At 40.5% G+C, this 22,219-nt stretch overlaps 1 protein-coding gene across 5 annotated transcripts in view; it reads left to right on the forward strand.

Moving 5' to 3' along the window:
- Positions 1 to 22,219, forward strand: part of ralgps2 (Ral GEF with PH domain and SH3 binding motif 2) — a 470,074-nt gene that overhangs the window by 135,079 nt on the left and 312,776 nt on the right. For all 5 annotated transcript variants that reach the window (XR_015758209.1, XR_015758208.1, XR_015758210.1 and 2 more), the window contains exon 2: positions 14,475 to 14,560. The gene's annotated coding sequence lies outside the window, so the exon portion shown is untranslated. The remainder of the gene's footprint in view (positions 1 to 14,474; positions 14,561 to 22,219) is intronic.

Below are 22,219 nucleotides of genomic sequence, written 5' to 3' on the forward strand. Positions count from 1 at the left end.
CCCTCTGACTATTTGGGGGGGGGGGTCTATAATACAATCCCAATAAGGTGATCATCCCTTTCTTATTTCTCAGTTCCACCCTAATAACTTCCCTGGTTGCATTTCCAGGAATATCCCCCCTCAGCACAGCTGTAATGCTATCCCTTATCAAAACTGCCACTCCCCCTCCTCTCTTGCCTCCCTTTCTATCCTTCCTGTAGCATTTGTATCCTGGAACATTAAGCTGCCAGTCCTGCCCATCCCTGAGCCATGTTTCTGTAATTATGATATCCCAGTCCCATGTTCCTAACCATGTCCTGACTTCATCTGCCTTTCCTGTTAGGCCCCTTGCATTGAAATAAATGCAGTTTAATTTATTAGTACTACCTTGTCACTGCCTACCCTGACTGTTTGACTTGCTCCTGTTCTCAACTGTACCAGTCTCAGATTGACCTCTTTCCTCACTATCTCCCTGGGCCCCACCCCCCAACTTACTAGTTTAAATCCTCCCGGGCAGCTCTAGCAAATTTCCCTGCCAGTATATTAGTCCCCTTCCAATTTAGGTGCAATCCATCCTCCTTGTACACGTCACTTCAGCCCCAAAAGAGATTCCAATGATCCAAAAATGTGAATCCTTGCCCCATACACCAACTCCTCAGTCATGCATTCATCTGCTCTATCCTCCTATTCCTGCCCTCACTAGCTCGTAGCACTGGGAGCTATCCAGATATTACCACTGTCAGGAACCTCCTTTTCAAATTCCTGCCTAACTCTTTGTAATCTACTTTCAGAATCTCAGCCTTTTCCCTTCCTATGTCGTTGGTTCCAATGTGGACACTGACCTCTTGCTGGCCCCTCTCCCCCGTGAGAACATCCTGCACTCTCTCTGAGACATCCCTGATTCCGGCACCAGGGAAGCAACACACCATTCTGATTTTTCACTGCTGGCCACAGAAACGTCTGTCCGTACCTCGGACTAGAGAATCCCTGAACACAATTGATCTCTTGGAAGCCTATGTACCCCTTGTTGCATTAGAGCCAGTCTCAATACCAGAAACTTGGCTGTTCGTGCTACGTTCCCCTGAGAATCCACCACCCCCTACATTTTCCAAAACAGTATACTTGTTTGAAATCGGTATAGTTGCAAAAGACTCCTGCACTCACTGTCTACCTCTCTTACCTTCCTGGAGTTAACCCATCTATGTGACTGTATCTGAGACTTTCCCCCCTTCCTACAACTACCATCCGTCACATACTGTTGCTGTTGCAAATTCCTCATTGCTTCTAACTGTCTCTCCATCCAATCCATTCTATCTGATTAGATTCGCAGCCAGCAGCATTTATGGAAGATATAATCGCAGTAACCCTTTAACTCTCTTTAAACTCCCACATCTGACTAGAAGCACATATCACTGCAAAGGTAATTTTTGCTCCTTCACAATCTACAGACTCAGAAAATAACACTGTCTTATTCCTCTACAGAACACTGCGCCAGGTTAAATTAATAGTTGTGGCTTATATTTTAAGTTTAATCAAGAGACATATCTCTAAAAACATACAATCAAGAAAGAACCCACACTCAGCCATTACAAAAAAGAATGTAATTGCCCCGGCCAATACAGAGGTTTGTAAAGATGATGTAGTGACTGGAAAATTGCAGCTATGAGGAAAGATTGGATAGATTGGCATCACTCTCCTGCAAACAAAGCATGCTAAAATTCTGATTTGTGGTGTACAAAATTGAGGGTTCTGCGCAGAGACAATGAGAAGCGCTAAAACTCTTAGCAGGATGCCAGTGAGCTAGAGCATAGAGTTGAAATGGAAAGTAGAAAGATTTGAGGGCAGATAAGGAAACGTTTTTCCCCCACTCAGGGTGGTTGGGGGTCTGGAACACTGCATAAAAAAGTAGTAGAGATAGAGATTGAAATAATTGAATCGGAATAAATCCCTCACGTATCGTAACCTTTATGGCAATGGACAAAATGCTGGAAAATAGAATTTGACTGAGCATATGTTTTCTTTGCCTGACACTATGGGTAAAATGCCATTAGCTTTCTATGACTTTGGCTGGTTTAAACAATCTGAATGGGCCACCATCTCCTCTTTTCTACTAAAACTGTTCACAATTCCATGATTAGTCTGGAATGTAAGGATAATTCCCTGCTTTTTTGAACTGCAAACTGTCTGCCTAAGGGATCTGATCAGGGATTGTCGAGAGAAATTGTCTGGAATCTGAGGCAGTAGAGGAGTTTCTTAATGAATATTTTGCTTCAGTATTCACTAGTGAGAGGGACCTTGTTGTTTGTGAGGACAGCGTGAAACAGGCTGATCTGCTCGAACAGGTTGATGTTAAGAAGGAGGATATGCTGTAAACTTTAAAAAACATAAGGATAAATAAGTCCTCTGGGCCAGACGGGATATATCCAAGGTTACTACAGGAAGCGAGGGAAGAGATGTGCGCCTTAGCAATGATCTTTGCATCTTCACTGTCCACTGGAGTAATGCCAGATGATTGGAGGGTGGCAAATATTATTCCCTTGTTTAAGAAAAGGAATAGGGATAATAATAGAGAGGAAATAATTCAATTTGAAAAGTCTAAGTGAGTGTGTGGAAATGAAATAAATTAGTATTAGTAAAAAAGTAGTTTTGGAAAAATTAATGTGACTGACAAATCCCTGGGACTTGATGTCTTCACCTTGGACTGTTGAAAGGTTACAGACATAGATGCATTGTTGGTATCTTTCAAAACTTCATCTGCAGATTGGAAGTTTGCAAATGTAACCCCACGATTTGTTTAAGAAAGATGGACAGAGAAAATGGAGAACTACAAACTTCTTTATAATCTATTATAATGGAGTGGTTACTGGGTATTTAGAAACTAATTGCCTGACCAGACAAAGCCAAATTTATGAAGAGGGAAATCATGTTTGACCTGATGAAAAGTTTTGAGGATGTAACGAACAGAGTTGATAATTGGGAAATAGTGGATGTGGTGCTTTTGGATTATTAGAAAACTTTGGATAAAGTCCCACATACAAGGTTAGTAAACAAAAATTGAAGCTCATAGAATTGGGGGAATGGTGTCTAGGCAGAAAACAGAGAATAGGAGTAAATGGGTCAGTCTAAGGTTGGCAGGCTTGACCAGTGGTGTTGCACAAGATCCGGGCTCAGAGCCCCAGCTGTCCACACGTTTGTCAATGATTCGAATGTGAGGGCCAATATTTCCAAGTTTGCAGATGATACAAAACTTAATAGAAATGTGCAAAGGATGTAAAGAGGCTACAAGGGGATTTGGACAGTCTGAATGAGTGGCAAAAGCTTGGCAGATGGAATTCAATCTCGATCAGTGTGAATTCATCACTTGGATAGGTGGAATGAAAGTGCAGTGTATTTCTGAAGTGGTGAGAGATTGGAAAGTGTTGATGTCCAAAGCTGTCCTTGTTTTTAAGTCACTGAAAGCTAGCATGCATGTGCAGTAAAGAATTCAGAAGGCACATGGTGTGTTTGCCTTTACTGAAAGATGATTTGAATGCAGAAGGTAAGAATTCTTGTTTCAGTTGTACAGAACACTCGTGAGACTGCACCTGGAGTGCTGTGTGCAATTGTGGTACTCTTACCTAAGGAAGGGTATAGTTGACACAGAGGGAGGTTCACCATGCCGATTCCTGGGGTGGTGGTGTCCAATGAGGAGAGATTGAGGACTCAGATTTCATTCTGTGGAATTTAGAAGAAGAGGTAATCTCGTTGAAACTTACAAATTTTTAAAAGGCTAGACTTTAGTGCAGGAAAGATGTGCCTTTTGTGGTGTCTAGAACCAGGAGATAGTCTCAATAAAAGGCGAACCAATTACAACTGAGATGAGGAGGAACTTCACTAAGAGGGTGGTGAATCACGGGGTGTATTATCTACTCCCAAGGTCTGTGAAGTTCACTCATTCAGTGAGTTCATGACTGAGATTAATAGATTTCCACTTACAAATGATGCCAAGGGTTGTGGAGATGGAATTGAAGTAGATAATCAGCTATGATTTAGGATGGCAGAACAGGCACACAGGGCTGAGTGGTCTACTCTTTCTCCTATTTGCTTGGATACTGCCTCATTGAAATTTTATGCATTTGTGCATTAAAGTTTTATTGTTCTAAAGCCTAAAGACCGAGTTCTCAAATTCATATTGAGATAAGAATGTACCTAAACTCCATGTAAAGAAAGCATTAGGCTTTTTTAGGTGCTAATATCTGATCCTCTGAAGTCCAACCTTATGGTACATATTGTTGATATTTACACCGCAAATAATGATATTTCATCTGAAGTTGCGGACAGAAACCAAAGAAGATATGGACTTTTCTGTGTGCACCGTTCATTTTTCAATACCAAGTAAAACTGAGTTACCATTTGATGAGATGTAAAATCAAACATGATTTGTTGTTCCTGTATTAATTTGGAGAAACTTGAAAAACCATAATTGTATTGCATCTGAACAAAAAAGGTGATGAATTATTATGAAAATACTTAATTATTATGGCAACAGCCATTAAAATGTAGGTTAATTTTATTTTCTGGAAGGCAGCATTATTGTTTTGATGGAAATCTGACATAAGTTGAGTATTGTGTATGCCGAACAATATAAAATTTAATTGAACAACATAGTTACTGCAATTTTACTGTCATACATCATCTATTATTCACTGGGTAATAACATAAATACCTTGATATTGCCCAGGTTTGTCATAATTATAATTTAATGTACTAAGTAATGTATATTACTTGTGAAAGGTAACAAGACTGTTTCTAATTTAAAGCACAAAAATTAATGCTAGAAGTGACTTGCAATTGCCATTTGGTCCCATGTGATATTGTTTGTGTGATGTTTTCTGTAGCATGAGATAAGCAAACATTTTTAAACAAACATCTCATAGTTTGTGAGCCAATATAATGCTTTTTTTGCATTTTGTAGAGTGTCTGTAGCATGTAACCTTACCATTGTGTACTTGTGTTTCTTTAAAGTAGCAATTGCTCATTAACCGGGGCAGCATTTATGTTAGACCTGATTATATTTCTGATTTATTTCAAAGTGCTTCACAGACAATGAAATACTGTTAGCTGTTAACATGCTGTGGGATGTATCTTTGCTGACCTGCTTTTGCAGCAGTAATCATCATAAAATGCATAACCAGCTGGGTACTTGAGGTACTAAAGTAGGACAACAGAATGTAGGTTGTGCTTGCTGCAGTTAGCATTGAGTGGATTGAAGCTGCTTAAAATGAATTTCGGAGCAACTTTCTTTGAATGAATGCTGCAGGGAAGAAAATATGAAGCATGAGTTTGCAGTAACTTGGAATAAAACACATTAAATAAGATGAAAGCATTTTAAAATGACATGGTGATTTGCTAATTTTAATTCAAAATGTATTTTATGCAATTTTGTAATTCAATAAATGGTTAAACTTGATGGTCAAGTAAATCTAAACTGAACTGATCCCCAGGGTTAAAATCAGCTTGTGATGGCAACTTGGACTTCTACAATGTGTGAGAAACCTTCCAATATTATGTCATTGAATATGATAATCTGATGTAACTGTGCTAGTACGTCTTTGAATTTAATGAAATTGTTTCAAGAGTTTGCAGTACTAATACGATTAATTACTGATTGTACGTTGTAAGAAGTTTTGTCGTATTCAACTATGAATATCTTCATTGATATCGAGTAGTGAAAGACTGAATCATGTGTACCTTCATATGTTAATGATCATAATACACAATTCATGTGATCAGTGCGTTTTGTATTATGTTGTCTTCAAACAGGACTGAATACAATTTTTGAAAGGTGCTAAATGAATGGAGTTTTAAAAGATTATGATGAAACTACACATACGTTATTGCCAAATGCTTAATCAAAAATGTTGATTCAAAACTTTTCTGCTAGATCTTGTACTTGGGAATGAGATTTGCCAAGTGAATCAAGTGTCAGTGAGAACACTTAGGGAATAGTGGTATTATACATAAGGTTTAAGTTGGCTATGAACAAGGACAAAGAACAATCCAAAATAAGAATAATTAACTGGATGAAAGCCAACTTAACTGGGTGTAAGAATGGATATGGGCCAGATAAATTGGAATCAAAGGTTGGCAGGCAAAACAGTAACTGAAGAACGGGCTGCCTTGAAAGAGGAAATCATGGGAATATAGCTTGACTGTGTCCATGCTAAGAGGAAAGGTACAGCAAACAATGCCAGAAATCCATAAGTGATAATAAAGTAGAGATTAAGATGAAGTAGAAAAAGTGTGCTTATGGGAAATTTACATGTTATATCCAGGCTGAATATGGAAAGTTTAGAGTGGGAGTGAAAAAAACAAATAAGAAAAGCAAAGAGAGTGTGAAAAGACAACAGCAACCAATATAAAAGGGATTTTAAAAGTGTCACATAAGTGTAAAAATAGTAAAAGATTGGTACAAGGAGGAATGGGGTCGATTAGGCATTTTAAAGTGAAAGGAATCTACTGACAGAGAGAGAGAGAGAGACTAATGTTAAATAAATACTTTGTATCTATTTTCCAGCACAGGATGACGTCTTTTGGCCTATCTACTTTGTGATGACTTTTCTGATCAATTGAGTCAGTACCACGCCATCAATCTTTCAACATATCCCTTCAAATAGATAACTTTAAAAATGAAAAGGGGATAAGTATTTGAAAGATATGATAAGATGATACTGATTCAATCAGATGGTGTATTCTGCAGCCTGCTTATTGCTTAAAAGGGTTTTTCTCATGCTGTTTCTAGTTCTTTACCAATTACCTTAATCTGAGTCCATTGGTTATCAAAGCTTCAGCTATTATAAGTTTTTATGATTATAAACATCTCCATCAAAGCTTTTATTGCCAGAAAAAGATCCCTAACTTCTCCAGCCTAGCAATGCAACTGAAGTTATTGGGGGAAGATCTCGAGAGGAGATTTAAAACAAATGCTGTGGCATGGTCAAAGATTAGATTAGATTACATTCCCTGCAGTGTAGAAACAGGCCATTTGGCTCAACAAGTCTACACAGACCCTCCGAAGTGTAACCCACCCAGATCCATTTCCATACATTTACCCCTGACTCACGCACCTAACACTATGGGCAATTTAACACGGCCAATTCACCTGACTTGCATATCTTTGGACTGTGGGAGGAAACTGGAGCACCCGGAGGAAACCCATACAGACACTGGCAGAATGTGCAAACTCTACACAGAGTGTCGCCCAAGGCAAGAATCAAACCTGAGTCCCTGGTGCTACGAGGCAGCAGTGCTAACCACTGAACCATCGTGCTGCGGAGAAGATTATTCAAACATTTACAGGTTTAAAATTTGATGAGGACATCTTGGATAATTAGTCTCTACTGAAAGCCGATTAGACACCAGGACCTGGATGATGTTTTCAAGAATACTGAGTGAAAAGTGTGCAGGCACAAAACATGATTTTCTAGTCTTCCATGGACTCAGGTGGTGCCAGAGGACTGGACAATTGCATTTACGAATGTATGAATACTCGCGTTAGAAGCAAGAGGCTATTTGGTCCTTGAAGACTGTTGTACTATTCTGTAAGATCTTGGCTGATCTGGGTGAGGTTCAACTCCACCTTATTTTCTGCCGCTATACCCCTAGATTTTCTTGTCTTGTTAAAAATATATTGAATTCAACCTTGAATAAATTCAGTGACCCAACCTGCATTGTTTTTTGAGCAAGAGATTTCCATAGGTGAAAGCTTTGAAAGAAAGAATTTCTCCTCCTGTATTTCACAATGCACAATTTCTCATCCCTAACAATTTCTTGGACTCAATGCACAACATGCATTGTACTTAGTGTTAGGTCATTCAGGCTACTGACTTCTTTCCCCTGTTATTCCTCATTTTCACCCAAATCAATTCTACACCTTTTTCTGCTGAATGAAGATCATCTCCAACAATTGCACCAATGCCATCCTTGATTACCAGTGTTACCCCTTCACCTTTACCTAGCTTCCTATTCTTCTTGTCTGTCACATCCCCCTCAATATCCAGAACCCAATTCTTATTTTAATGTAGCTATGTAATGGGTGTCAGATTATATCTATTTACTTCAATTTAGGCTATCAATTTGTTTACTTAAAACAGTTTCATGAATTCAGATACTGGGCATTTAATGTCTTTTTTATCTTTATTACATTTTAACTTGACTGCTGATATGTTCTTAAGTTTATTCTCCCTGTCCTTTCCTGCCATTCTCATTCATTTCACATGTTACTGTTTTGCTCTGTTGCCTTGACTCTCTCCTTGGCTTGCTGCAACCACCCAAGGTTAATCTCTAGCTCAGTGTTGAGCCAAGAGAAGCTCGGGGCGAGCCTATAGACTGAACACAAGCGTTCTGCAAAGCATTCACCCAGCTTACATTTGAAGTCCCAATGAAGAGGAGACTACATTGCAATTAGTGAATAAAGTATACTAAATTGAAAGAAGTACAAACCAATCACTGTATCACTTGGACAGAGCATTTAGGGCTATGGGTCGAAGAAACATTGAGATAAAGGGCAAGTGTTCCACCTCGTGTGCTTGTGTGGAAAGATGCTGGTGTTGACTGAGTTTACCAGGATGTTGCAGAGAGAGCGTCTTTTTCCACAGCTGATTAACCTGCTGACTATTTTGAGCAATTTTTGTTCTATTTCATGTGCACTGCTGTGTGAAACTTTCAACTTACGCTGCATAGATATAAACTGGGAGGTGAGGATTGCAAATGCTGGAAAGTCAGAGTCGATAAAATGTAGAGCTGAAAAAAGCACAGCAGGTCAGGCAGCATTACAGGAGCAGGAGAATCAATGTTTTGGGCAGGACCCTTTATTAGGTCATAATGTTATACTCGCACAGCCGAAGCTCCTGAGGTTAAGAACCTAAATCCAAAGGCACACTTTACTTTCAGGTTCCAAGCATTTGTATCTTTCCATTGAAGTTTTCTATTACTGACTCCCTTGAGCAGAGGCTTCTTAACTTTGGTGGCAGAAAAATCGGGATTTTCCTAAGTAAAGCCTTAGATTTTTTTAAAAGATGAAATGTACACACTTTGTCAAAGCTACCAAACAATTAACTTTTATTGGATTGGTTTGCATTTTACATTCCTAATTTTGAAAAATATTTGTAAACAAGAATTATTACTTTTAGAAAATTTTCATTTGCGTTTTGTTTTATATTTTGGAATATTTGTGTTAACTTAACAAAGGTAGAAAAACACAAATTCCAACAGTGCAAAAAGTGACTCAGCGATATACAGATTACAGTATGTATTCTTCAGTTTTTCACTAATGACCAAAAAATATTTCCTTGTAATACAGATTGAAGGATTTTTCAACTTATAAGTGAACTACATGGAATCAATACCACCTGGTAGTTTCCAAACATTGTTAGAAGGCTGTATTAGTGAGTACAGTGGATTCTTGATTGTGTGTTTTTGGAGATAAGTCTCTTGATTAAACTTAAAATATAAGCCACAACTATTAATTTAACCTGGTGCAGTGTTTTGTAGAGGAATAAGATGGTGTTATTTTCTGAGTCTGTAGATTGTGAAGGAGCAAAAATGGCCTTTGCATTGATATGTACTCTTGTCAGATGTGGGAGTTTAAAGAGAGTTTAAGGGTCACTGCGGACTATATCTGCCGTAAATGCTGTTAGATGCGAATTTTATCAGATAGAGTAGATTGGTTGGAGAGACAGATAGAAGCGATGAGGAATTTGCAACAGCAACAGTATGTGATGGATGGCAGTTATAGGAAGAGGGTAAAGTCTCAGATACAGTCATATAGATGGGTTAACTCCAGGAAGGGTAAGAGAGGTAGGCACTGAGGGCAGGAGTCCTTTGTGGATATACCCAGGTATGCTGTTTTGGAAAATGTAGGGGGGTGATGGATTCTCAGGGGAGCGTAGCACGAACAGCCAAGTTTCTGGTATTGAGACTGGCTCTAATGCAACGAGGGGTACATAGGCTTCCAAGAGATCAATTGTGTTAGCGAATTCTGTAGTCCGAGATACAGACAGACATTTCAGTGGCCAGCAGAGAAAAATCAGAACGGTGTGTTGTTTCCCTGGTGCGAGGGTCAAGGATGTCTCAGAGAGGGTGCAGAATATTCTCACGGGGGAGAGGGGCCAGCAAGAGGACATTGTCCACATTGGAACCAAAGATATAGGAAGGGAAAAGGTTGAGATTCTGAAGGGAGGTTACAAAGAGTTAGGCAGAAATTTAAACAGGACGTCCTCAAGGGTAGTAATATCTGGATTACTCCCAGTGCTATGAGCTAGTGAGGGCAGGAATAGGAGGATAGAACAGATGAATGCATGCTGAGGAGCTGGTGTATGGGGGATGGGGTGGGGGAGTGGGGGGATGGGTGGGGCGGTGTGGGGGGGGTGGGACCCAGGGAGATAGTGAGGTAGGAGATCAATCTGAGACTGGTACAGTTGAGAACAGAAGTGAGTCAAACAGTCCGGGCAGGCAGGGACAAGGTAGTACTAATAAATTAAACTGCATTTATTTCAATGCAAGGGGCCTAACAAGGAAGGCAGATGAACTCAGGGCATGGTTAGGAACATGGGACTGGGATATCATAGCAATTACAGAAACATGGCTCAGGGATGGGCAGGACTGGCAGCTTAAATTTCCAGGATACAAATGCTACAGGAAGGATAGAAAGGGAGGCAAGAGAGGAGGGGGAGTGGCATTTTTGATATGGGATAGCATTACAGCTGTGCTGAGGGAAGATATTCCCGGAAATACATCCAGAGAAGTTATTTGGGTGGAACTGAGAAATAAGAAAGGGATGATCACCTTATTGGGATTGTATTACAGACCCCCCAATAGTCAGAGGGAAATTGAGAAACAAACTTGTAAGGAGATCTCATCTATCTGTAAGAATAATAGGATAGTTATGGTAGGGGATTTTAACTTTCCAAACATAGACTGGGACTGCCATAGTGTTAAAGGTTTAGATGGAGAGGAATTTCGTAAGTGTGTACAAGACAATTTTCTGATTCAGTATGTAGATGTACCTATTAGAGAAGGTGCAAAACTTGACCTACTCTTGGGAAATAAGGCAGGGCAGGTGACTGAGGTGTCAGTGGGGGAGCACTTTGGGGCCAGCGACCATAGTTCTATTTGTTTTAAAATAGTGATGGAAAAGGATAGACCAGATCTAAAAGTTGAAGTTCTAAATTGGAGAAAGGCCAATTTTGACGGTATTAGGCTAGAACTTTCGAAAGCTGATTGGAGGCAGATGTTCACAGGTAAAGGGATGGATGGAAAATGGGAAGCCTTCAGAAATGAGATAACAAGAATCCGGAGAAAGTATATTCCTGTCAGGGTGAAAGGGAGGGCTGGTAGGTATAGGGAATGCTGGATGACTAAAGAAATTGAGGGTTTGGTTAAGAAAAAGAAGGAAGCATATGTCAGCTATAGACAGGATAGATCGGGTGAATCCTTAGAAGAGAATAAAGAAAGTAGGAGTATACTTAAGAGAGAAATCAGGAGGGCAAAAAGGGACATGAGATAGCTTTGGCAAATAGAATTAAGGAGAATCCAAAGGGTTTTTACAAATATATTAAGGACAAATGGATAACAAGGTAGAGAATAGGGCCCCTCAAAGATCAGCAAGGCGGCCTTTGTGTGAAGCCACAGAAAATGGGGGAAATACTAAATGAATATTTTGCATCAGTATTTACTGTGGAAAAGGATATGGAAGATATAGACTGTAGGGAAATAGATGGTGACATATTGCAAAATGTCCAGATTACAGAGGAGAAATGCTGGATGTCTTGAAACGCATAAAGGTGGATAAGTCCCCAGACCTGATCAGGTGTACCCGAGAACTCTGTGGGAAGCTCGAGAAGTGATTGCTGGGCCTCTTGCTGAGATATTTGTATCATCGATAGTCACAGGTGAGGTGTCGGAAGAATGGAGGTTGACAAGCGTGGTGCCACTGTTTAAGAAGGACGGTAAAGACAAGCCAGGGAACTATAGACCGGTGAGCCTGACCTCAGTGGTGGGCAAGTTGTTGAAGGGAATCCTGAGGGACAGGACGTACATGTATTTGGAAAGGCAAGGACCGATTAGGGATAGTCAACATGGCTTTGTGCGTGGGAAATCATGTCTCAGAAACTTGATTGAGTTTTTTGAAGAAGTAACAAAAAAGATTGATAAGGGCAGAGCAGTAGATGTGATCTATATGGACTTCAGTAAGGCGTTTGACAAGGTTCCCCATGGGAGATTGATTAGCAAGGTTAGATCTCATGGAATACAGGGAGAACTAGCCATTTGGACACATAACTGGCTCAAAGGTAGAAGACAGAGGGAGGTGGTGGAGGGTTGTTTGTGGAGACCTGTGACCAGTGGACTGCCACAAGGATTGGTGCTGGGTCCTCTACTTTTTGTCATTTACATAAATGATTTGGATGCGAGCATAAGAGTTGCAGTTAATAAGTTTGCAGATGACACAAAAATTGGAGGTGTAGTGGACAGCGAAGAGAGTTACCTCAGATTACAACAGGATCTGTACCAGATGGGCAATGGGCTGAGAAGTGGCAGATGGTGTTTAATTCAGATAAATGCGAGGTGCTGCATTTTGGGAAAGCAAATCTTAGCAGGACTTATACACTTAATGGTAAGGTTGAGGGAGTGTTGCTGAACAAAGAGACCTTGGAGTGCAGGTTCTTAGCTCCTTGAAAGTGGATTCGCAGGTAGATAGGATAGTGAAGAAGGAGTTTGGTATGCTTTCCTTTATTGGTCAGAGTATTGATTACAGGAGTTGGGTGGTCATGTTGCGGCTGTAGAGGACATTGGTTAGGCCACTGTTGGAATATTGCTTGTAATTCTGATGTCCTTCCTATTGGAAAGATGTTGTGAAACATGAAATGGTTCAGAAAAGATTTCCAAGGATGTTGCCAGGATTGGATGATTTGAGCTATAGGGAGAGGCTGAACAGGTTGGGGCTGTTTTCCCTGGAGCGTCGGAGGCTGAGGAGTGACCTTATAGAGGTTTACAAAATTGAGGGGCATGGATAGGATAAATAGACAAAGTATTTTCCCTGGGGTGAGGGAGTCCAGAACTAGAGGGCATAGGTTTAGGGTGAGAGGGGAAAGATATAAAAGAGACCTAAGGGGCAACTTTTTCGTGCAGAGGGTGGTACGTGTATGGAATGAGCTGCCGGAGGATGTGGTGGAGGCTGGTACAATTGCAACATTTAAGAGGCATTTGGATGGGTATATGAATAGAAAGGGTTTGGAGGGATATGGGCCGGGCACTGGCAGGTGGAACTAGATTGGGTTGGGATATCTGGTCGGCATGGACAGGTTGGATTGAAGGGTCTTTTTCCATGCTGTACACTTCTATGACTCTAACTCCAGGAACATCTAATGCTTCATCTTCATCAAGATTCAACTCAAAGAGATTCTTCTGTGTTTCAATACTTTAATGGGCTTGCTTAAAATATCAACCCATCTGCTGAAACTGTACTACTAGAATTGTGGATAACTCTTTTTGTATTATTATGCTCCTGATTAGATATAGTTTCAGTGCTGAAATATCTCTGCTGCAGTTTAATTTCACCAGTTGTATGTTCACACTTTGGGACTAATAATGTTTATAATTTTGTTAGCTTAAATTCCTTAGCTGAGCAGTATTTCTATCAACAGGTTTCTCATCACTTTTGAACTTATATTGCTCCTTCTCCAATAAGTTAGGTGAATTGGCTATGCTAAATTGCCCGTAGTGTTCAGGGAAGTGTAGGTTAGGTGCATTTGTGAGGGGAAATAGAGAGTAATAGGGTCAGGAAATGAATCTGGATTGGTCACTCTTCGGATGGCCGGTGTGGACTTGTTGGGTCAAATGGCTTGTTTCCACACTGCATGGATTGAGTCTGTGGGCTCCCAGCACAAAATGAATTAATAAATCTGGAAAGTTCTCTCCCTAAGCAACCAGGGTAGTTGTCTAGGAATTCTGGGTAACTTCCTCTTACTGTGAATTATGGGTCTTGAAGTTTTCCCTTCAAAGTCAATTGTCAACAGTAAACTCAGGCATGCTCACACGTCCAGTCCAGAATTCCAAGAACTCAAGCTCACTGCGCACACCTCCAGAATTTGTATGCATGTAAATCTTAGTGTTATCATGCACATTAAGTCTGTTATCGTTTAAGATATATTGGCTGAGAATTTTGCCATCTGTGAGCAATTCTGTTGTGATTTCTCTTTTTTTTTCTTTTTCTAGCACTAATATTGCAAGAGAACAGCTTGTATTTATTGTCAACCATTATACAGAGAGAAATATCAATTGTGTTTTGTAGAATAGTTACGTCTAGTGGCAACTGAAGTAGTTTGTGCCTGACTACCAAAGGTACATCAGGCTGGGGGGAAATCACCATCTGTGTCAGTTCTAATACATTGAGATTTTAAAATCCATTTGTACGTAATAATTCTGACTTGACCCAGTTTAATTTATTTCTACTTCAGGTATACTGGTCATTTGAGTGGATTTACTTGGAGGATTTGATCAGCCAAAATATTTGGTGTTACACGATTTGATGTCGGCCACACAGGTACTTTGTTTCCCCTTTCTGATCTTTATCTCCTTGATGTTGTTTGTTACCTTGTTTGCTGCCACTGCTGAAGGTTTGAAGAGTATATTGGGTACAAGTGAAGGCAAACCTTAGTTGCACTACCAACCAAGACTGAAATTACTTCCAGTTACTTGCCTAATGGTTTATTCTTATCTTAAATCATCTTCCTTTAGAATCAAACTGATTTTTTTGATAGCAGGAATCTGTTGTAGTGCTGTTAGAAGTCACTGAAGACATTTTGTATAGCTTAAGACCTTTTTTATTTCAATTTTCGTAATTTTTGGTTTGAAACTGTGAACTCTGAACTGAGAATTAAAGGTGACCTTTGGACTGTCAGCAACAGTTGCTTTTTAAAAAAAGAAGCAACAGGTATTTGTTTGAGGCCAAGCGTGGAAGTTCACTGCAGGTTGATTCTTGTTGAAAGTGTTCTATTGACCCTCTGGCTCCAGAGAGATATTATCCCCAGTAGATGACAGATGTTTGAATGTTAACAGGTACCTCTTAGGGAGTCAGCAAGTCTAACAAAGAGAAAACAGAGTTTGAACTAGTTTTTGAACTGTTGATGTTGGAAGAATTTTGGTGACCACAGCTATAGTGGTCCCTGGTTGTCCCCTCTATCAACTTCTTGAAAGTTCAGAGAATAGTACTTCAGTTAGAAGAATTCTTGGGCTGCTGGAAGCTATCTGCATGCATTGGTATCCATAGAAACTAGGCAAGATACAATCCTATATGCTTGTGATATTATGGATCATGGAGTCTATTGAAATAAACTGGCCAGTTATATCTCTCTTTTTTTAAACACCTTTTGACTAATCCCTTAACTGGGTCTGTCTGTTTTGTGAAAGTGGACTGCACCTTTGAGGTATCTTTTAATTATCAGCATCAAAAACCAAGGGAAAATCTGAACAAGGTAATGTGAGTGTATTAAAAAATACTAAGTTCTGGGAAATTTAATCAGACAGTAACTAAGCAAGGGATGATCAAAAGATGCTTTAAAATAGCAAACAATTGACAATTAGCTATATGTATTACTTTTACAGCAACCCAAATCAGTCTGGATGAAATTTTTTGCTAGAGACATCTCACTTTTCTATTTAGTTGTTTACATTGTCAAAATTAACACTGACTTACTTTTTCCCCAATGTATTGTTCAGTTAATTTCACATAGCAGAAACCCTGTTCTGCACAGTGGTTAGCACTGCTGCCTCACAGCGCCAGAGACCCGGGTTCAGTTCCCGCCTCAGGCAACTCTGCGGAGTTTGCACATTCTCCCCGTGTCTGCGTGGGCTTCCTCTGGGTGCTCCGGTTTCCTCCCACAATCCAAAAATGTGTAGGTTAGGTGAATTGGCCATGCTAAATTGCCCGTAGTGTTAGGTGAAGGGGTAAATATAGGGGAATGGGTCAGGGTGGGTTGTGCTTCGGCCGGTTGGTGTGGACTTGTTGGGGCGAAGGGCCTGTTTCTACGCTGTAAGTAATCTAAAAAAAATGAAATACAGTCATATCCCGGGTTATGAATGGATTCCATTCTTGAATGTGTTTGTGAGTTGATTTATATGCAAGTTGATATAAATTTTGATTTTGACGGTACATTTTGATATAAAATAATCATTCATAAGTATGAGCAAATGTTAACAAGTCTGATCTTTAAAATGAATATTAATACACCCCTGTGTGGGACCTCGTTCATAAGTACAAGCAATTACAAGTCGGACATTCCTAAATCGGGGGCCACTTATAGAAAACTCCTTTAATTGAATTTTCAGGAAGTCCCCAACTTCATCTGAGCAAGGATTTGTTTATGAAATATATAATTGTTATCACAGTGTAGAAAAACTGAAACCTGAGATAGTTCAGCTTCCTGTTTCTGTACTTTTAAAAAAAGTTTCACTCCCAATGATTCAGTAGACCAATACATAATCTCGTGTGTTTACCTTAAAGATTGGAGATCATGAAGATAATACTTGCTGCTGGATAACTGAATGAAAATTGAAAGTGATTGAAATAAAAACTGAAGAAAATGTGGGTTATCACGCTTTAGATATTGAATCAATTTGTCTTGTAAAACAGGTTCTACTCGTATTTCAAATCAACAAAAGAAAAATTAAATTTAGTGAGTTCCAAAAGGAATGGAGAGACCTAAACAGCTTGAGAAGGATCTGGCCCAAAAAAAATGTTGGACTGAATTATAGAGGAGTCCCATTGAAAGCAAGAATATTAAACTTGTAATCCAGGCCAGTGCAGCATGGTTTACTTTTATTTGTTGTTTGGATGGAGCAATTGAAGTTGGGTTGGGCTAAGCACTAATTTGTTCCAACAAATATATATTCACTTGCTGTATATGCAAAATCAATTTAACCTGCTCATGTCATCTCCAAATAAACTACTTTGCTCTCTGATGGGTTAGCAACTTATAAAAGCAAGTTTTGAGGCAATATCTAGTTCATAAACATCTTTGATCCACTGCTGGCTGTGTAATGCTGTTGTCTTAACTATTAGAGAGTTTGGGCAAACTCTGAACAAAAACTCTGGATTCTTCTAATTGCTAAGTCCAATGTGCCTGAATCTGGAAGAATATCTAAGGCAGGGCCAGGAGTTGTAACTAGGTTTTCCATTGTCATTTCTCACTGTATTGAAGTATTTGCTCCTTTCAAGTACCCTTTCTCAGGAAAGCACATATGTGCAAACTGTGAAATTCTTCAGTTGCATCTGTCATCCTCACAATTTGTGAGATTTTAAAGCTAGTTGGTGTCATCTAATCAGTAATTTTCTTCTCTTTCAAATTCTCATTTGTCCTTGCTGATTTTCTGATCCGACAATTGTTTCTTTTTAGATTAGATTACTTAGTGTGGAAACAGGCCTTTCGGCCTAACAAGTCCACACCGACCCTCCGAAGAGCAACCCACCCAGACCTATTCCCCTACATTTACCCCTTCACCTAACACTACGGGCAAGTTAGCATGGCCAATTCATCTAACCTGCATATTTTTGGACTGTGGGGGGAAACCCGGAGCACCCGGAGGAAACCCATGCAGACACTGGGAGAATGTACAAACTCCACACGGACGGTTGCCTAAGGTGGGAATTGAACCCAGCTCTCTAGTGCTGTGAGGCAGCAGTGCTAGCCACTGTGCCTCTTGATAAACATTCAAGAGTTTTTCTTGAGATAGTCCAGATTGAATGAAAATTGGGTAGTTACTGAGATGATTGACTTATTTTACTTACTTTTGATATGATGGCCTAATTGCTTTACAAACCGTTATTGTGAAAATTGGAACATTATTCAGTGCACATCTCAAAGATGAATTGATTTGTTTGTCTGCACGCAGTGTTATTTCAGTCTTTGGAAGCTGAAGATGAGGGCTGGCACTTTAAGAACAAGTAAGTAGGGTGTTTTGGTATTCCCTCATTTAAAGGTATGACTGCTGTCTTGAAAAATTGCATCTTGAAGTAAAACATTACTTCCCATAGAAAGCAAAGTTAAAATTGTTGGTTGGGTTCTGTAGGACCTACCTTATCAGCAAAAGACAAATATTTACATATTTTACCCTCTTAAGTTGAATTGCTAAGTTCTTGTATTGGTAAGTGAAAAAACATAAACAAAATTTAAACATAATAAAAATGTAACTTGCCTACTGTACGTGTACCTTCTTACCAGTGATCCTGCTTCCCAAACACCATGCTCCTAGATCTTACCAATCACTGTCAATCCTCCGATTTGTGACTTGTGCTACCCCAACTTACTCTCTTGCCACTTCCTTCTCCAGGGCCAGAACTCGAGGGCATAGGTTTAGGGTGAAAGAGGGAAAAATTTTAAATAGACAAAAGGGGCAACTTTTTCACGCAGATGGAAGTGCATATATGGAATGAGCTGCCAGAGGAAGTGGTGGCGGCTGGTACAATTACAACATTTAAAAGGCATCTGGATGGGCATCTGAATAGGAAGGGTTTAAGAGGGATATGGGCCAAGTACTGACAAAAGCGACGAGATTAATTTAGGATATCTGGTTGGCATGGATGAGTTGTTTCCATGTACGTTTCTATGACTGTATGACTTGTATTCTGTTGATGCATCAAAACTGCCTCCCTTACAGCATTGCAGCTGAACTACAGCCTACCACCATCTTCTCAAGGGCTATTAGGGATTAGCAATTTAGTTTGGCCGAGCTGGTGACTCCCATCAAGAAAGAATACATTTTTAAAAAATGCTGCCTTCTGTAAAATGGTCTAGTTTCTAATCTTGTTGTTTGTGGGAATAAAGCAAGTACAATGATATGCAACTGTTGCCATCTAGTGGACTTATACAATATTCATTATACATGTTTGATGCTTTTTTGTTTTCACACATGTGAAAATTGAAAACAAATATTAAAATTGTTTGATGACATGAAAATTAATTGACACCTTAAGCTATAAAAAGAATCAATAGCTTCTAGTAGTTAATGATTCAAAAGTTTACGATTAAGATTAATTCAAGTTTTTGCACCTCAGAACTATAAGAGAGTGAGGACTGCAGATGCTGGAGATCAGAGTCGAAAAGTGTGGCACTGGAAAAGCACAGCAGGCGAGGCAGCATCCGAGGAGCAAGAGAATCGACGTTTTGGGCATAAGCCCTTCATCAGGAATGTAGGGGGTTGGTAGTGGGGAGAAGGGGCCTGGGAGATGAATAGGAGGATGGGGATGAGGTAGCTGTGAAGGCATTAGGTAGATACAGGTGGGGTATGATGGTGATAGGTGGAGGGTGGGAGGGTGGAGCGGATAGGTGGAAACGAAAATGGACAATAGGACAGGTCAAGAAGGTGGTGCTGAGTTAGTGGGCTAGAATTGGGATGAGGTGGGGAGAGTGGAAATGAGGAAACTGGTGAAATTGATGTCGATGCCGTGTGGTTGGAGGGTCCCAAAGCAGAAGATGAGGCGTTTTTCCTCCAGGCATTGGGTTGCTTGGATTTGCTGGTGGAGGCGGCCCAGAACTTGCATGTCTCCGGGGAAGTTGAAATTGTCGGCCACAGGGCAGTGTGGTTGTTTGGTGCGTGTGTCCCAGAGATGTTCCCTGAAATATTCTGTGAGTTGGCATCCTGCCTCCCCAATGCAGAGGAGACCACATAGATGGGAATGAAGATGGACAGGTCATACAGTTCATGAGGGTGGTATCGAGTTGGAGGGTTTTGTCCCAGAGATGCTTTGTGAGTTGGTGTCCTGTCCCTCCCCAATGTAGAGGAGACCACATCAAGAGCAATATTCACAGTAGGTGAGGTTTCTGGATGTGCAAGAAAGTCTCTGCCAGATATGGAAGGATCCTTTGGGGGCTTGGATGGAAATGGGGGAAGAGGTTGGGTGCAGGATTTGCCACCGCAAGAGCCAACATACCATCTACTCCTGGCACTTTCCCTTGCTGCCACAAGAGGTGTAAAACCTGCACCGACACTCCCTCCTCACCTCCATCCAAGGCCCCAAAGGATCCTTCCACATCTGGCAGAGATTTTCCTGCACATGCAAACACCTCATCTACTCTGTCCATTGCTCTCGATGTGGTCTCCTCTACATTGGGGAGACAGGACACCAACTCACAAAGCATCTCTGGCGCACAATCCTCCAACTCTGCACCGGCCTCTTGAACTGTATGACCTGTCCATCTTCGTTCCCATCTATTTGCTCCACCCTCCTCTCTGACCTATCACCATCACCCCCCACCTACACCTACCTATTGCCTTTCCTGCTACCTTACCCACACCCTCCTCTTTATCTCTCAGCCTCCTTCTGTCCCCCGACCCTCTGCTTTCCTGATGAAGGGCTTATGTCCGAAACGTTGACTCTCCTGCTCCTTGGTTGCTGCCTGACCTGCTGTGCTTTTCTAGTGCCATGCCGCAGCCGTATGAGCACTACACTTTACTTCTAGAAGTGTTATTTTTATTTTTCAGTTTTTCAGGCTGCTGGTTTCTGTTATAACTACTTTGACTAATTTATCAATTTATACCACACACAGGATCAGACGCACATGCGCATGCATACACACCTACCCAAAATGGGCCTTGCAAGAGAGTTTTATTTCTAAAAGGTTCCAAAAAGCCCTGAAAGATTTAGGCTATCTGTAATTTTGAATTAAATGAATTAGAAATCATGGAAAGAGACTGCATAACAACTGAATAATTCTTAAGATATGTTTTGTCTGGCAGTTTTGTTTATGAGACCATGTTAACTGTCTGAAGCTGAGCATGTATGCTGTATTTAAGGTGATTGAGGTTTTAGCAATTGACAAGTATGCATGTTACTGAAGTATGGAAACCAGAGTGTTGCTATGTTTGTATTTCTTCTAGCCATCATACAGATTAAATCACTTGAACCTATTATCCTTTACAAAGGTATTAGTTCTAACAGTAAAAAAGAACATACACCTGCCAAAAGAATGTATACCAGCCTATGACTTAGTGGCACATGCTCACCTTCTATACTGGTAGTCTGAATGTCACTTTTGACCCAGGTGACACGACATGGAAAAATGTCCACTTTGTCAGTCAAATAGAAGGAGTATAGAAATGAGTAGATAACTGAAAATGTGTTTCAAGCAACAGATTTTAAGGACACATAAGGTTATTGGTGGATGTTGAAACATAGAATATTTGGTGTGGAGTTCCATTAATCGAGAAAGGTTCAAGAAAGAGCACTTTCAAGCGTATAATGTCCTTCCTGGATCCAGTTCATTAAGTATCCAAATGGAGTGAACATTATGTCTGGATGGCCTCACATTGTCTCCATTGCTGGGTCCTGTTTAATCAACTCTCAAATGAATACTTTCAAGGACAATACCAAAAAATTGTTTTTGAGAAAGTCTGAAGATCTTGTTGAAACCTGGCAGCGTTGACATTGATGACTGTGTAGAACTTGCTGCTAATGTTGCAAAATGTCAACAACTTGTCTATCAGCATTGTGACGATCAGGCATAGCAGCAGCAGAAAGGTAAGTAAAGTAAGCCCATCTTTCACACGGCATGCATCGTGCCGTGGGATGTCCCGCCATATGTGCCCAAAGATCACATGATGACCCATGGCTAAAATCGTGAATAGATGTCACTGTTAAGACGAGGGACAACCAACAATGCAAAAAAGTATAAGCTGGCTGATGCCTGAGCCACAATTGTGGTGTAGCCAGGGAGATAACACTGCTAACTAGAAATTACAAAAGTGAGGCTGTGGGAGGACTCAAAAGATTGAGACATAAAAGGCTGGTGCTGGACTCAATGGGCTGTATTGAGATCTCCACTTTCAAATAACCTCTTTTCCCATCCCCCAACTCTTTTCCAGCACCCCCCCTGCCCACCCCTCACTGCTAATCCTCTTGTGACTGACCCCTCTATCTGCGCTCACCTATCACTACCTCACAATTCAGCCCTTCTCACCACCCAAGACCCTCCCTCATTCCCCCTTTTATTTGCAACTCCCACTGCAACTACCCCCCCCCCCCCCCCCCCCGTCCTGAAGAAGGGTCACGCCCAAAACGTTGACTTCTCCACCTCATGCTGGCTGGGGGTTTGCTGTATTCTTCCAGCCTTCTGCTTGTTTACCTTGAGTTTAACTGTCAAACTGAAATGATTTGGCTGTTCTTGTTTTGTTATAGTTATATAAATTTGTGTTGCTGAAATTGTAT

This window comes from Chiloscyllium plagiosum, unplaced genomic scaffold (assembly GCF_037043375.1).
Source record: "Chiloscyllium plagiosum isolate Xiang-an unplaced genomic scaffold, Cpla_swu_hap1 HiC_scaffold_9, whole genome shotgun sequence".
Taxonomy (NCBI): domain Eukaryota; kingdom Metazoa; phylum Chordata; class Chondrichthyes; order Orectolobiformes; family Hemiscylliidae; genus Chiloscyllium; species Chiloscyllium plagiosum.